Genomic DNA, 14,935 nt, shown 5'->3' with positions numbered 1-14,935 from the left:
GGCAATATTGGCCAGCACAATAAAAACAGTAAGCAACAAAGGACACTACTATAATTAGGGTGCTGCTACCTCAGGAAGTCACAAGGGCCAACAACAAGTGAGTGCTGATATACCAGGAGCCATTGCCATAAAGACAACTGTAGAGGACAGTGGTCTGCCTGTTGCCGGTGATAAAGTCATCTTGACAGCCCAGAGCAGATACTGTATTGCTAAGCTGCATAGGCTACACAGCACGTTTCGGCTGAGGCGCAGCGCCACCTGGTGGTGGATAGAAGGAACGCTTACGTCTAGAGGGAGGCTGGGTACACCTGATAGAGAACAACAAGGCACACGGGCCTGCGTGCGTTCTGCAGTCCCCCCTGTGCCGCTCCGCCATAAGCTGCTCTCGGCAGGTGCCCGGGGTGGCAGGAGAAGGCAGAGTGAGCAGTGAGTGCGGGCCGGGCTGCCGGGGAGGTAAGTTGTTGCGCGTCTGGATGCAGCAGCGTCTCCCCGGCTTGTGGCGCAGTCAGCCCAAGTCACACGTCGCTCTGTGTCTATGCAGAGCGGGTGAGAGGCGTCTGTGCCAGCATGGCATGCTGAGGGCTGTAGTGCACCGGCCCCAGGAGGCCACAGGCTGCGTGTAGGTGACGTGTGGCGTCACCCTGCACAGAGGGCAGCCACTGTCACCAGTATAGAGCGCCAGCATTCCCTGCAGATGGCAGTCTGGCAGCTGTCTCCCTATTGCCAGCTCCAAACTTTTCTCCTTTGTTCCAGTGGGGCGATTCATTAGTATTGATGAGCACCGAAATCCAGCTCCGCGCTTCCGCCAGATGGTGGCGCTATGTTGTGTTCGGTGTTTCCAGGGCTGTGTTTACACAGGGCCTCTGGGCATGTCTGGCGTCACCAGGGATCAGGGCTTCCAGCAATGCGCTTGCAGAATAATGTCGCTGGACTAGGCTGCTTCATTAAATCCTTGAAAAGAGGATGCACACAGAAAGTTTGTTTAGGCTTTTGACTGTCATCTGTATATACTTTATTACATGGTTTGACGAATCCCAAGTCAGGTACATTTTACTGTTTGTCCCCAATGTTTGAGATTTTCTTTGCTGTCCATGGAATTTTGAAGTTAAGTGCACACTCTAAATTTTCATTGCTCTAAAGGTGGCCACTAACGATTAAATTTCTAATGAAAAATCGTTCAAGCGATCAGATAATTCTGATCGGAAGAAAAAACGTTCACTTCAGCATCAACGAACCAATCTTTGCTCAAAGCACTATCACAACCAGAAAATCCAAATTGTGGTTTGACCAAAATCCAATCAGACGACTATTTTTATAATCGTTCATAATCAATTGTGCCCATCAACAGGGATGATTTACAACCAATCCAAGCATAATTTCTGATCGCTCGAACAATTTTTTTGCTAGAAATTGGACCATTAGTGGCCACCTTAAGATGTAGCCTCAGTTCAGTTGTATATCAACATAGTGCGGCACTAGTCTAGTTCAGGGGACCCAGCAGGGTGTATGTATTATGGTGTCCGCGGGGAGTTGGGCGCAGGAAGAGCCGAATGACGGTTCTCCCTGCTGCTGCAAAACGCTGTGTTAAATACTATTCTCCCTCGCAACTCGGAGGGAGATGTAATTTGGGGTCCGACAGCCGCCGCCGTGAACCGCGCAGCATAACATTGCCTCTATGGGACATGTGATTTCGGTGCCCGGTGGTGAGCTCCGTGCGCGAAACCACCTGTTTCACCAGCAGGAAACCCTCAGGCCTGGAACCCACTGAAAACAGCAAACGCGAAACGCTACCGCTAGAGTTTTGTCTGAGCGGTTTGCAAGCGGATTCATGCGCGTTTGCGTTTTGCAACATTGTATTTTTTTGCTCAGCGGTTGCGTAGCGTTTTGCGTTTTTATCCTGATTGGTCCTGTGAATTATTTTTCATTTTGTTACAGTGTGCTGAACCGCAAAACGCTAGCAAAACCGCTCAGTTTAGGTTTTGCTGAGCGTTTCCGCTAGCGTTTCAATACTTTACATTGAAGCGCTAACGCTCCCAAAATGCTGCACGTCCTGCGTTTGCGTTTCTGGGAAACGCAAACGCTCCTGTGGAATTTGCCCCATCCATTAACATTGGCCCAGCGTTTTGGCACAGTGCTAGCGTATCGCAACGCTGCCAAAACGCTGCCAAAAGCGCTCCTGTGGGTTCCAGCCCTCATAGGGAAATTGCTCTATTCACAGCACCCTCTACAGCATGAAGCGTTGTGATTGGCCAAATAGTGTGGGCGTAATTTACTACAACCTATCTGAAGCCTAACAGTTTGAAATGGTGCCGTCCCCCCAAACCCATTAGCGGAATTTACTTATGAGGTTTTCTGCTGAGTCCTCTAAACCAGACTATAATAATAATCCGAACATTTGTATAGCGCTTGTCTCCTGTTGGACTCAAAGCACTCAAGAGCTGCAGCAACTGGGCCGCCCTCAAGAGACCACCCAGCAGTGTTAGGGAGTCTTGCCTTGAACTCCTTACTGAATAGTAGCGTCCATAGTGGTTCTCTGTGTCAAATCTCTAAGCTGTAGTTTACACTGCAAAACTGCTTAGTGATTGTGATTTTTCCAGCTATTGTGCTTTGCAATGTAATGAGAAATGCATTGTGCTTGCTGAAAAATAGCTGCATGCAGCATGTTTGCTATTTTATACAAACTACAATGCTGCAGTGAGAATGCTCATATAGGGTTAAATTGACACAGCTTTGCCGATCGCAAAAAAAAAAAAAAAAAACCTTCGAAAAGCATCCCAGTAAGAAGTAGCCCTAAAAGGGCTCCTTTCCACTCAAAATCCCTATCCGCATCACAAACGCACTGGGATCATGATTTTCTCCATTTAAAACGATCACAGTTTGGTGGTAGTGTAGTTTAGGGGTCCAAGCAGAAAACCTCATTGGGAAATACTGCTAACATGATTGGGTGGACAGCTCCCTCCTTAAAGTGGACCTGAACTCTTGCACAGGACAGAAGGAAAACATAGAGAAATGCACCCTGTATGTATTTAGAGAGTTTAGCCTGTCGAACTCCCCCTTCATTTGTGTCTAATCACAAGCTGTAATTTTATCTCTCCCCTGTACCACATGACTGCCACGGCAGAGATGGCAGATAAGCTCACTTGAAAGCACAGGATGTTAATATGTCTGCTTTCATGAATCAGGAAGTAGAAACAGCGCAGATTTGTTTTAGGATTTGTATCAGCTGTAACACAAATGTTTTTCTTTAAAGGTTATTATGATGTTGCTTATCTTTTAGAGTAGAGAAGAAGTTCTGAGTTGAGGTCCACTTGAACTGCTTGGTTTCAGATAGGTTGTAATAAACTACGCCAACACTTTTCGGCCAATTGCAACACTTCATGCTGTAGAGCAGCGCCTCTCAACCTTTTTACCCTGGAGGAACCCTGAAAATAGCTTTTGGATCTCAAGGAACCCCTGCAAACAATTTTTTGATCTTGCGGAACCCCTACATTTATTTTTCAGGAGGCGTGGTCTTTAAAAGTAGCTTAGGCTGTTAATTTCACTACCTTCTATTACACTGCCACTCATACTGTCTCCTGACCCCTCAATGTAGTGCTTCTTGTTACAGTACCACCTATTACAGTGTGCTCTAGTATACTTCCCCCACGATGGGGTAAAATGCTAAGGAACCCCTGCAGAGTCCTCAAGGAACCCTGGGGTTCCAGGGAACCCTGGTTGAGAAAGCCTGCTGTAGAGGGTGCTGTGATTGGAGATTCTGGCAGATGTGATCACTCTCATTGTACATAACAATATTTCTTCCCTTATAAATCTTATATTTGTAACCAAAAGTGATATATTTTGACATATCAGTGATACTATGATGGTTTTGTACCTAAACGTTTTGCAGTTGTGTGGTTTTGTATCAAGTAAATTGCACCTTTTTATTGACGTCTGAATTTCAGTGCCAGAAACTAATGAACTGCAATATTATGTGGTAGTAATAGGGCAAAATGTAGGCAGCTTTCGGTGTTAATAGCACATAGTTACAGCAATGTGTACCTTCTATCGCAAGTAAGTTTCCCTACTATTACATTCAACAGTGTAAATAGAATGGTGTGTGTGTTTTCTCTACTGCCTTTGTCCCTAACTTTCTGTTTCTAGGACATCCATGGCTTTGATATGAACACTTGTCCCTAAAGGCCCGTTTCCACTTGAGCCGCACGTGTCTACACTTCCGGGTCTGTGGGTACGCAGACGAATCCCATCAGCCGTGCCATGCACGGCTATAGGATTTACACCAATTCGGATGGAAATGCCTGCCGAATCGCCAACGCAAGCGATTCGGCCGGCGGTGCCATTGTTCCGTATGGCAGAGTTTCCCCGCGCGATTTGGCTGCAGGGAAATTCTGTGGATTCAGCGCGGAAACCGTACAAGTGGAAATGGGCCCTGAGACAGGACATGAGTCACAGTAATAAATTCAAAAGGAGTTCTGAAGCCTAGTACACACCATCAATTTTGATTGGCCACTCACTGACCAATTTTACCACCTCCATGTAGTAAGAGAGTTTACCTACATCTTTGTTCATAGTATTAAAGATCTGTTGGCATTTATGGTATATGTAGGTGGTAAAACTGGCGAAAATCTGTTGCCCCTTAAGGTACAGCGGATTGCAAAAGTATTCGGCCCCCTTGCAGTTTTTCACATTTTTGTCATATTACTGCCACAAACATGAATCAATCTTATTGGAATTCCACGTGAAAGACCAATACAAAGTGGTGTACATGTGAGAAGTGGAATGAAAATCATACATGATTCCAAACATTTTTTACGAAAGTGGGTGTGCGTAATTATTCAGCCCCCTTTGGTCTGAGTGCAGTCAGTTGCCCATAGACATTGCCTGATGAGTGCTAATGACTAAATAGAGTGCACCTGTGTGTAATCTAATGTCAGTACAAATACAGCTGCTCTGTGACGGCCTCAGAGGTTGTCTAAGAGAATATTGGGAGCAACAACACCATGAAGTCCAAAGAACACACCAGACAGGTCAGGGATAAAGTTATTGAGAAATTTAAAGCAGGCTTAGGCTACAAACAGATTTCCAAAGCCTTGAACATCCCATGGAGCACTGTTCAAGCGATCATTCAGAAATGGAAGGAGTATGGCACAACTGTAAACCTACCAAGACAAGGCCGTCCACCTAAACTCACAGGCCGAACAAGGAGAGTGCTGATCAGAAATGCAGTCAAGAGGCCCATGGTGACTCTGGATGAGCTGCAGAGATCTACAGCTCAGGTGGGGGAATCTGTCCATAGGACAACTATTAGTCGTGCACTGCACAAAGTTGGCCTTTATGGAAGAATGGCAAGAAGAAATCCATTGTTAACAGAAAAGCATAAGAAGTCCCGTTTGCAGTTTGCCACAAGCCATGTGGGGGGACACAGCAAACATGTGGAAGAAGGTGCTCTGGTCAGATGAGACCAAAATGGAACTTCTTGGCCAAAATGCAAATGCTATGTGTGGCGGAAAACTAACACTGTACATCACTCTGAACACACCATCCCCACTGCAAAATATGGTGGTGGCAGCATCATGCTCTGGGGGTGCTTCTCTTCAGCAGGGACAGGGAAGCTGGTCAGAGTTGATTTGAAGATGGCTGGAGCCAAATACAAGCAGCTTTTGAAAAACAGAAACGAGACCGAGAGCCCGATATGGTGCAGTATTGTCAGAATGGAATGGAGTTAGTATAAATCAGTAATCAATATACTCACAAAGTTGGGTTACCACAAAGGCAACCACTGGAATGGCAGGTGGGGAGAATTATGCCCTGACCCCACTCAGGTATTTAAAATGTCGCTCTCTGTAGACAGGAACAACAGATGGGGATGCACCCCTCCACCCAGGGTGGACTTAATCAATAGAATAATCGAAGACAACAGAGGAGCCAGCAAGGATAAAATATTTAAAAACGTTTAAAAGGAGGGATGTAGGTGGACTCACCTCCCTCAGGTAAAAACCAGCCAATGAGCCGTCAATAAAAAACAATAATATTTATTAGGGATTCTCCAAGTGTATGCAACGCGTTTCACGGGCAAAACTCCCGCTTCATCAGGCAATCAAGAACGGAGAAACACTGGGGAAACAAAGGGGCAAACAAAAACAAGGGGGCTAAGCCAGAGGACACTTAACAGAACAGGCATAATATATAATACATAATAAAATTCTGGACATCATTATGGTTTTTGATACCTAATAAATAAGATAAATATTTAATCCTTGCTGGAGCCTCTATTGTCTTCGATTATTCTATTGGAGCCAAATACAGGGCAATCTTGTAAGAAAACCTCTTGGAGACTGCAAATGACTTGAGACTGGTGCGGAGGTTCACCTTCCAGCAGGACAACAACCCTAAACATAAAGCCAGTGCAGCAATGGAATGGTTTAAAACTAAACATATCCATGTGTTAGAATGGCCCAGTCAAAGCCCAGATCTAAATCCAATCGAGAAACTGTGGCAAGATCTGAAAACTGCTATTCACAAATGTTATCCATCTAATCTGACTGAGCTGGAGCTGTTTTGCAAAGAATGATGGGCAAGGATTTCAGTCTCTAGATGTGCAAAGCTGGTAGAGACATACCCTAAAAGACAGGCAGCTGTAATTGCAGCTAAAAGTGGTTCTACAAAGTATTGACTCGGGGCTGAATAATTACGCACACCCCACTTTGCAGTTATTTTTGTTTTAAATGTTTGGAATCATGTATGGTTTGTATTCAACTTATCACATGTACACCACTTTGTATTGGTCTTTCACGTGGAATTCCAATAAAATTAATTCATGTTCGTGGCAGTAATATGACAAAATGTGAAAATGTCAAGGGGGCCAAATACTTTTGCAAACCACTGTATATGTAGTTGGTAAAATTGGCCAATCACCTGACAATTAAAGGTTTGTACCAGGTTTAAAGGGAACCTTAAAGGATACCCGAAGTGACATGTGACATGATGAGATTGAAATGGATATGTACAGTGTCTAACACACAAATAATTAGGCTGTTTTCCTTTTTTTTCCTTCTCTCCCTGAAAGAGTTAAATATCAGGTATGCAAGTGGCTGACTCAGTCCTGACTCAGACAGGAAGTGACTACAGTGTGACCCTCACTGATAAGAAATTCCCCTTTTTATCTCTTTCCTGACCTCAGAAGCCATTTTCTGCTAGGAAAGTGTTTTATAGTTGGAATTTCTTATCAGTGAGGGTCACACTGTAGTCACTTCCTGACTGAGTCAGCTACTTCCATACCTGATATTTAACTCTTTCAGGCAGAGAAAAAAAAAAAAAAAGGAACACAGCATAGTTATTTGTGTGCTAGGCACTGTACATACACATGTCTATCTCATCATGTCACGTCACTTCGGGTATCCTTTCAGGGAGAGATATATGGAGGCTGCCATATTTATTTTCTTTTAAAAAAATACCAGTTACCTGGCATCCTGCTGATCTTTTTGGTCAGTAGTGTCTGCGTCACATACCTGAAACAAGCATGTCCCTAATCTTGTCATATTTTTGTCATAAACATCTGATCTGCTTGCTTGTTCTGGGTCTATTGCTAAAATATTAGAGGCAATGGACTAGCAGGACAGCCAGGAAATAAATATGGCCACCTCCATATCCCTCACACTTCAGGTTCCCTTTATAGGACAACTGACCTAAAACAATACCATTTGCCTAGCATCCTGCTGATCTTTCATGTTTCAGTAGTGTCTGAATCGCACACTAGAAACAGGTATGAGTCAAATGCTGTTAAACATCTGATCTGCATGATTGTTCAAGGGCTGTGACTAAAAGTATTAGATGCAAAAGATCAGTAGGAAATCAAGATGACAGCCTCCATATCCCTCTCAGGTCAGTTGTATTTTAAAGGACAACTGAAGCAAGAGTGATATGGAGGCTGCCATATTTATTTCCTTCTAAGCAATACCAGTTGCCTGGCTGTCCTGCTGATCCTCTGCCTCTAATACTTTCAGCCATAGACCCTGAACAAGCATATGCAGATCAGGTGTTTCTGCCATTATTGTCAGAATTGATTAGTTGTATGCTTGTTTCCGGGGTTATTCAAACACTAGTGTAGCCAGATAGATCAGCAGGGCTACCAGGCAATCGGTATTGTTTAAAGAGAATCTGAGGCAATCGGTATTGTTTAAAGACAACTAGAGGTGGGTTCTAAGAATCCAATTAGCTCTGCTGTGCCCCTATAAATCAATCGCTGTGCTAGCGACATGCAGCGTGTCGCCAGCCGGCTGTTTACATCTGAAGTGTCAGTCTCTGCCGCTCCCTCGCCTTCAATATTGCCGCCCCCCCCCCCCCCGCCTACGTCCCTTCCCTCCCCACTGATTGGAGGGAAGGGACGCAGGCGGGGAGCGGCGCTATGGAGGAGGCGGGGGAGCGGCAGAGACTGACACTTCAGATGTAAACAGCCGGATGGCGAAACGCTGCATGTCGCAAAGGTGTTGCTCTTTGTTGCTGTTGGACAGGCTCTCTGACTTTGTTAGACTAGGATATGAGGGACATTCTTCATATTGGGCACTGGAGTAGGGTGAGGTGGCGGTAATCTAAACCTGGATAGAGCATCTAGCAAGATGAAAAAGGGAGGTTTTTTTTTGTTGTGTGCTATTCTTATTTACATATAATCATAGTTGTCAAGTTATCTTCCTTGTGTAATGCTTGGAATACACAGTGCGTTTCTGTGGCTCGATTATGCCGCCTGATCGATTCCCCGCTCGACCCCGCGGGCGATTCGCTTATCTTCTGCTCGTTTTCCTTATCTTTTTCCATTGTCCCCATTCGGTATCATGCAGAATCGATCGAGCGGGTGATCGGACATGTCGGAAATTATCAATCGAGCCATCTAAATGGCTCAATTTGTAGCATGTGTTCCCAGCATTAGTCATTCCTGTCTGTGTTTTAGCTTTGCAGTTGTATATGTGCTGTATGGCACCTTTGACCTGCAGACAGTGTTTACCTTCCATAAACAAGATGACATAAGCGCAAATTGGGGAACAATTGAGCTATGGTGATGAGTCATCTTTGTAATCAGACCGCAGCAAAGTACAAAACCTCACTGTGGGCCATTTGTGCAAAGCAGTGAGAACAGCTGACTATATGTAAACATCATAAGAAGCCTGAGTGTCAGAGGATTTTTGCAGGAAGTAATTAACTGCCACAAATTGGCAAAGCTGGTGCAGTGTGAGACTTTCCCCATTTTTGTGACTACTGGGCCTGATCTGCTATGGATTCCCAGAGAAAGAAACTATAAGCAATCTTAAAGAGAGTCTCAAGTGAATGAAACTACCTCTTTTTATTATCTAGTCCTCTTCAGCAGTATGAGCAAAGATGAATTGCCGTATCCACGCGACTGAACGATGTATTTAACCCCCCTAACAGCCCGAGGCAAAATTCCACGACTTTCCAGGTCGTGGATTTTGCTGCCCCGGGAGGCAGAGCTTTGTGCAGTAGCTCTGCCTCAAGTCGCGTCAATCTCCACTTCTCCCCGCCCCTCAGTGAAAGAAGACTCAGAGGGGGACGGTGAGAGGTAGTTCCGCAGAGATTGACTGGAGCAGAGGCGGAGCTACTGCACAAAGCTCTGCCTCCTCCAGGAAGTACCGGAGGATTTAGCCCCGGGGGGGGGGGGGGGGGGGGGTTGTAGCCGTTCAGCCGCGCGGATGTGGCAATTCATCTTTGCTTATACTGCTGAAGAGGCCTAGATAATAAAAAGAGGTAATTTTTTTCACTTCAGACTCTCTTTAAGGACCTGGCCTGAGTTTAATAAAACTTGTGAACTAGGTGGCAATAATGTGCAATTCTTTTTAGGGTCACACCAGGGCACTGCTTAAGCGTCTGTGAATATTTGGCACTGTAACTTCAATCCACATACCTTCAGTGAGAGAGTTTTTTTTTATTCCGGACTGTCCTGGGTTTATTTAAAACCCAGAAGGCAGTACAGCTTGACAGGACCCAAACTGAAGCAGAACACAAGCAGTAGTTCTTGCTTGTAAGAAACAAAATCTATTTAGTGGCATTGTACATTTGCATAGGTAGAGGGAGGCTTTAAGGCACCCACATGCTATTCAATTAGTGCAAGATCAGAAAGGTACGAATGTAAGTTTAGCCACTTAATGCCCCCTAATTCAGGGATTAAAATAGGCTTTGCATTTAGGCAGAATAGACATTAAGCGTCCTATTTTCTCTAATTAGTGCAAAATAGGACTGTTTTGCCTTGAAATGTACCTGAGACGAGAAGTGTCTCAGGTTCCATACTTACCTGGGGCTTCCTTAAAGAGACCCTGTATTAAAAAAAAAAAAAAAGTCCCCTGGGGGGGGGGTACTTGCCTCGGGAGGGGGAAGCCTCAGGGTCCCGATGAGGCTTCCCCCATCCCTGTAGCTGCAGGCAATCCAGCGCTGGCTCCCCTGAAGTCCCCGCTATCTTCCTTCGACAAGCCTGACAAGGCTTGATATATTTACCTTCCCTGGCTCCAGCAGGTGGTGCTGTTGCGGCTCTCAGCACAGAGATAGGCGGAAATAGCCGATTCCAGTCGGGTCCGTTGTACTGCATAGGCGTCTTACGCCTGCACAGTAGAGTGGACCCGAATGGAATTGGTTACTTCTGTCTATTTCCGAGACCAGAGCAGTGCCTGCGCTGGTGCCGGTAAGGTAAATATTTACATACTCGCCGTTCCAGGACCCGCAGTGAGACCACCATGGGACGGGGGAAGCCTCGATAAGATCCAGAGGCTTCCCCCTCCCGAGATGAATATTTTTTAATACAGATTCTCTTTAAGGCCCCTCGTCCCTCGCCATCTCCCCAGGTGACTCCTGTCACCTGGAATTCAGCCCAAAAGCCTGGCCGAGTCACGCTTTGTCGTGCATGCGCAAACCCAGCTAGGCGTGCTCCCCCATCAGCTGGGAGCTTACTGTGCAGAATGCTCCCAGGTACGGGAGCGAGACGGACTGTGCATGCACGATGAAGTGCAACTCTGCATGCTTGTTCAGGGTTTATGGCTAAAAGTATTAGAGGCAGAGGATCAGCAGGACAGCCAGGCAATTAAAGGAACACTATCAATACCCAAGTGTTCTAAAATGATAATGTACAAATAATGTCTAAGTAGCTGTGTAATCATTTTTCCTACTTTTCGTGTTAAATATCAGAGGCAAAAGCTTTAATTCATTGTGTGTAGGATTTAGCTCTATTGGGACAAATCATTCTCAAAAGGGGTGTCTGCTTCAATGCACAGCCAGTGTTGTTTTTTGCATATTGGACTACATTTTTCTCTGAAAGCAAAAAAAGTATGAAAAGCTGTGGTGTTAGGTTTCACACACAATTACAAATGTTTATAACAAGATACATTTCCACTGCTCTCCTGCAGACAGCTCAGTCAGAGACACAGGCAGCTGCAGCTAGTGAGAGCTTTCTCACACGCAGGGTTAACATGGTTCACTGGGCCGTCAGATTTGCCATCAGTTAAGAGTGAAAGGAATTTGATACAGTAAACCAGATAAGCAAATGAAATGTACTGTATACATCACTATGTCCCTGTCTTTCGCACTTTATCCCAGTCTCAGGTGATTTTAACAGGTGAGAAGGGTAGTTTTAGATATATAGTCTAATAAAGGCTTTTTTTTTTTTTATAAATAAAAAGCAGATGGGATCTCAGGCACAAAGCTGACAGTCATTCTGACACAATGTGAGGTGGTATGTACATCATAGGCAGAACGGATGCACATAGGTTTTTAGCATGTTAAGTTTTGATGTATTAACTTTGAAAAATGATTAGGTCACGATGTGGTAATGAGCACGAGCACCATATGTTTACATGAATTTGCACATGTCACTAATATTCGCCAAGTTACGGCGATCTGTTACATTAGCACACGAGTGCCTGAATGGCATGGCAACCACAAGCGCAAGAGACGTCATAGGCTGGATTCCTCCCACCCACTCTCCCACACAATCACGCTCCAGCATACAGGGGCCAATGGCGCGCGTGGTGGGCGGGGCTTCCGAGTAACATCACGGAAGCCCGTACACGCCGCCATTTGCCCAAGGACTACTGCACGTGAGCAAGCGCCGCCCGGCGCGAAACGGCTGTCGCGCAGTCCTACTTCCCCCTGGTCACCCTCCCGCACCCATCCAGGCACAGGTCAGATGTATCTACAAAGATGTTTTGCAACCTGAAACTGTCATGTATTTGTGCCAATCTATTTGCTGACATCGCAACACTGGAGGAATAAATGTGTTATAAGAAGTGGTGCACGGACTGTTCTATGTGTACTGTCTACTGCTAACTGAGCTCTGCTATAGCCGCAGTTCACATTATGACATATGGAAAATTTCCAGCACTGGTTTTGCCTGGATTTCCATTGGCTACAGGACTTTTTCCCCTCTGAAAACTAGGTTTTCCATGACAAACCCACTATCAGCTTCACACTGGTGCTGAGTTCATTTCCACTTAAAGGGGTTCTGTGGAGGCCTTTGAAAACAAAAATGGACAGCCCCAGGTGAGTGTCTGTTTTTGTTTTCAAAACCCTGCACAGAACCTCTTTAACAGTTCCTGTCTAAAGAGGAGCTGTCAGCCATACTAGCTCAGAAAAAAAAACATAGATAAGTAGATAAATACCTGCTCTACTTGCATAATATGTATTGCACTGTCCACGTTTTGATTTTAGTTATGTTTTTATATAGTAAATAAAAAAAAAAAAAAGAGAGAAAACCCTTCTTAGCATTTTACATCTTTACTGTGTTTGTCTTGAAGCCAAACCTGATGTCATTTCCTCCCTCTTTTTTTCTTTCCTCTGCCTGATTGTGTATGCATTGCCCACCCTCCTCCCTGTCTTCAGACACTCCCACCCAGCTCTTCTCCACTCCTCTCGTCAGCGGGTCCTATTCCACACGCAAGCGGCATCCACTGGCCCTCTTCTTCCTGACAGCAGCTTCCACTGGAACCGGTCTTCCCTAGAAAACGCTGGCAGCTAGAAATTACATCAGTGTCCATGTGAAGTGGCGTAAGAAATTTTGGCCAATCAGAGAGGAACAGAGGTGTGGGGGGGAAACAGGAGTGAAAGAGGCTTCAGCCAATCAGGCTGCATTAGTTATGTCTGAGGGGAATAACTATTAATAATGGAGGAAAGTAAAAAAAAAAAAACAGCATGCACTGCAACTTCCTTTGTCTGATGTGAATATCACTGGTAACCACACTACCATTCACCCTACTTCTCAAGCCCACTGTCTGGGTGTCACCTTGGACTCCGCACTCTCCTTCACCCCCCACATCCAAAGCCTCACAAAGTACTGCAACTTCCACCTTCGTAACATCTGCAAGATCCGCCCTTTCCTGACCTTTGTCACCACTAAACTCCTCATCCATGCCCTCATAATTTCCCGCCTTGACTACTGCAACGCCGTTCTGTCTGGTCTCCCTATGACCCGAATTGCCCCTCTGCAGTCCGTCATGAATGCAGCAGCCAGAATTATCCACTCCTCCCATTGCTCCACCACAGTGGCTACCCTCTGTGAATCTCTCCACTGGCTTCCTATCCAGTCCAGAATCAGATTCAAGATACTGTGTCTGGCCTACAAATCTGTCCACAAAACCTGCTCAACCTACATTTCCAATCTTACCCAGAGTTGCACACCTAGCCGCTCACTCCGCTTCTCCAATGAACTTCACCTGACTGCCCCCGGCATCACCCAATCCCTTGCACGCCTCCAGGACTTCTCAAGAGCTGCTCCAACACTATAGAATGTCCTACCTCCCCCCATTAGGGTTTCCCCCTCCTTTAACATCTTCAAGAAGGCCCTCAAAACTCATCTTTTCACTCTGGCCTACCACCCCTCACTAGTGGAGGTGGCTGGATAGTGTAATGGTTAAGGGCTCTGCCTCTGACACAGGAGACCTGGGTTTCGAATCTCGGCTCTGCCTGTTCAGTAAGCCAGCACCTATTCAGTAGGAGACCTTGGGCAAGACTCCCTAACACTGCTACTGCCTATAGAGCGCATCCTAGTGGCTGCAGCTCTGGCGCTTTGAGTCCGCCTGGAGAAAAGCGCAATATAAATGTTCTGTGTTTGTTTGTTTAGTGCTCTAAGCCCACAGTTGGACTCTGATCCTCTACCTTTTGTGTCCCCACCTCTCCCTCTAGATTGTAAGCCTTCGGGCAGGGCCCTCCTCCTTATGTCTCCTACCTGTTCATGCACCTCCTTTACCGTACACCCATCCTATGGATCTAAGTGAACTCGACTTGCCTAATTTCCATGCTGCCATCCAGTGACTAAGCATTACCTTGCACTCACACTGTGCTGCATGATCTGGTTTTTATGTATTTCTGTATTGTCTTATTGCTGTATATTGTCTGTAACCTTAACTAATGTCCAGTGCTACGTAATATGTTGGCGCTTTATAAATATAATAAATGTACAAAATAAGAGCCTGGGGAATGATATTGTTTGGAAAAGAAAATTAAGAGTTGTTTTGAACCTTTGGATTGCCTGGTTATTACTTGATTAACAGATACAAGTAGAGAATTTGATTTTTATTTTTTTTGCCTGACGGTTACTCTTTAACCACTTGCCCTCCCCCAGGACGAGTATCTGCATCCCTGAAAAATCCCTCTTCACCTCGCAGGGACGTAGGTACTATGTCCCTTGCCACCGTGCACTCTTGCTTGCTCCCGCGCTCGATCTCGCAGACGATTGTTAGGGGGGAGATCATTAAATGGAAATGCAATTCCCATTTATTGATCTACGTCCCCGTGTGAATGATCGCCGGCATCAGCGAGATGCCTGCGTCATTCACAAAAGCCAATACTTACACGTCCATGCATTACTTCCTGTTTACGTTCGAATAGTACGCACAGGAAAGTTATGCGTGAGGACATCATATCGTAAAATACACATATATATATATATATA

General features: G+C 45.4%; 1 protein-coding gene across 1 annotated transcript in view; it reads left to right on the top strand.

Annotated features, from left to right (window-relative positions):
* Window positions 1-286: 286 nt before the first annotated feature.
* PCMTD1 (protein-L-isoaspartate (D-aspartate) O-methyltransferase domain containing 1) overlaps window positions 287-14,935 on the top strand; it is a 63,928-nt gene continuing 49,279 nt past the window's right edge. The window contains exon 1 of the mRNA XM_068237378.1: window positions 287-453. The gene's annotated coding sequence lies outside the window, so the exon portion shown is untranslated. The remainder of the gene's footprint in view (window positions 454-14,935) is intronic.

Source organism: Hyperolius riggenbachi, chromosome 5, assembly GCF_040937935.1.
Source record: "Hyperolius riggenbachi isolate aHypRig1 chromosome 5, aHypRig1.pri, whole genome shotgun sequence".
Classification (NCBI taxonomy): Eukaryota; Metazoa; Chordata; class Amphibia; order Anura; family Hyperoliidae; genus Hyperolius; species Hyperolius riggenbachi.
The sequence above is the reverse complement of the archived record's forward strand: the minus strand, read 5'-3'. Positions and strand labels throughout refer to the sequence as shown.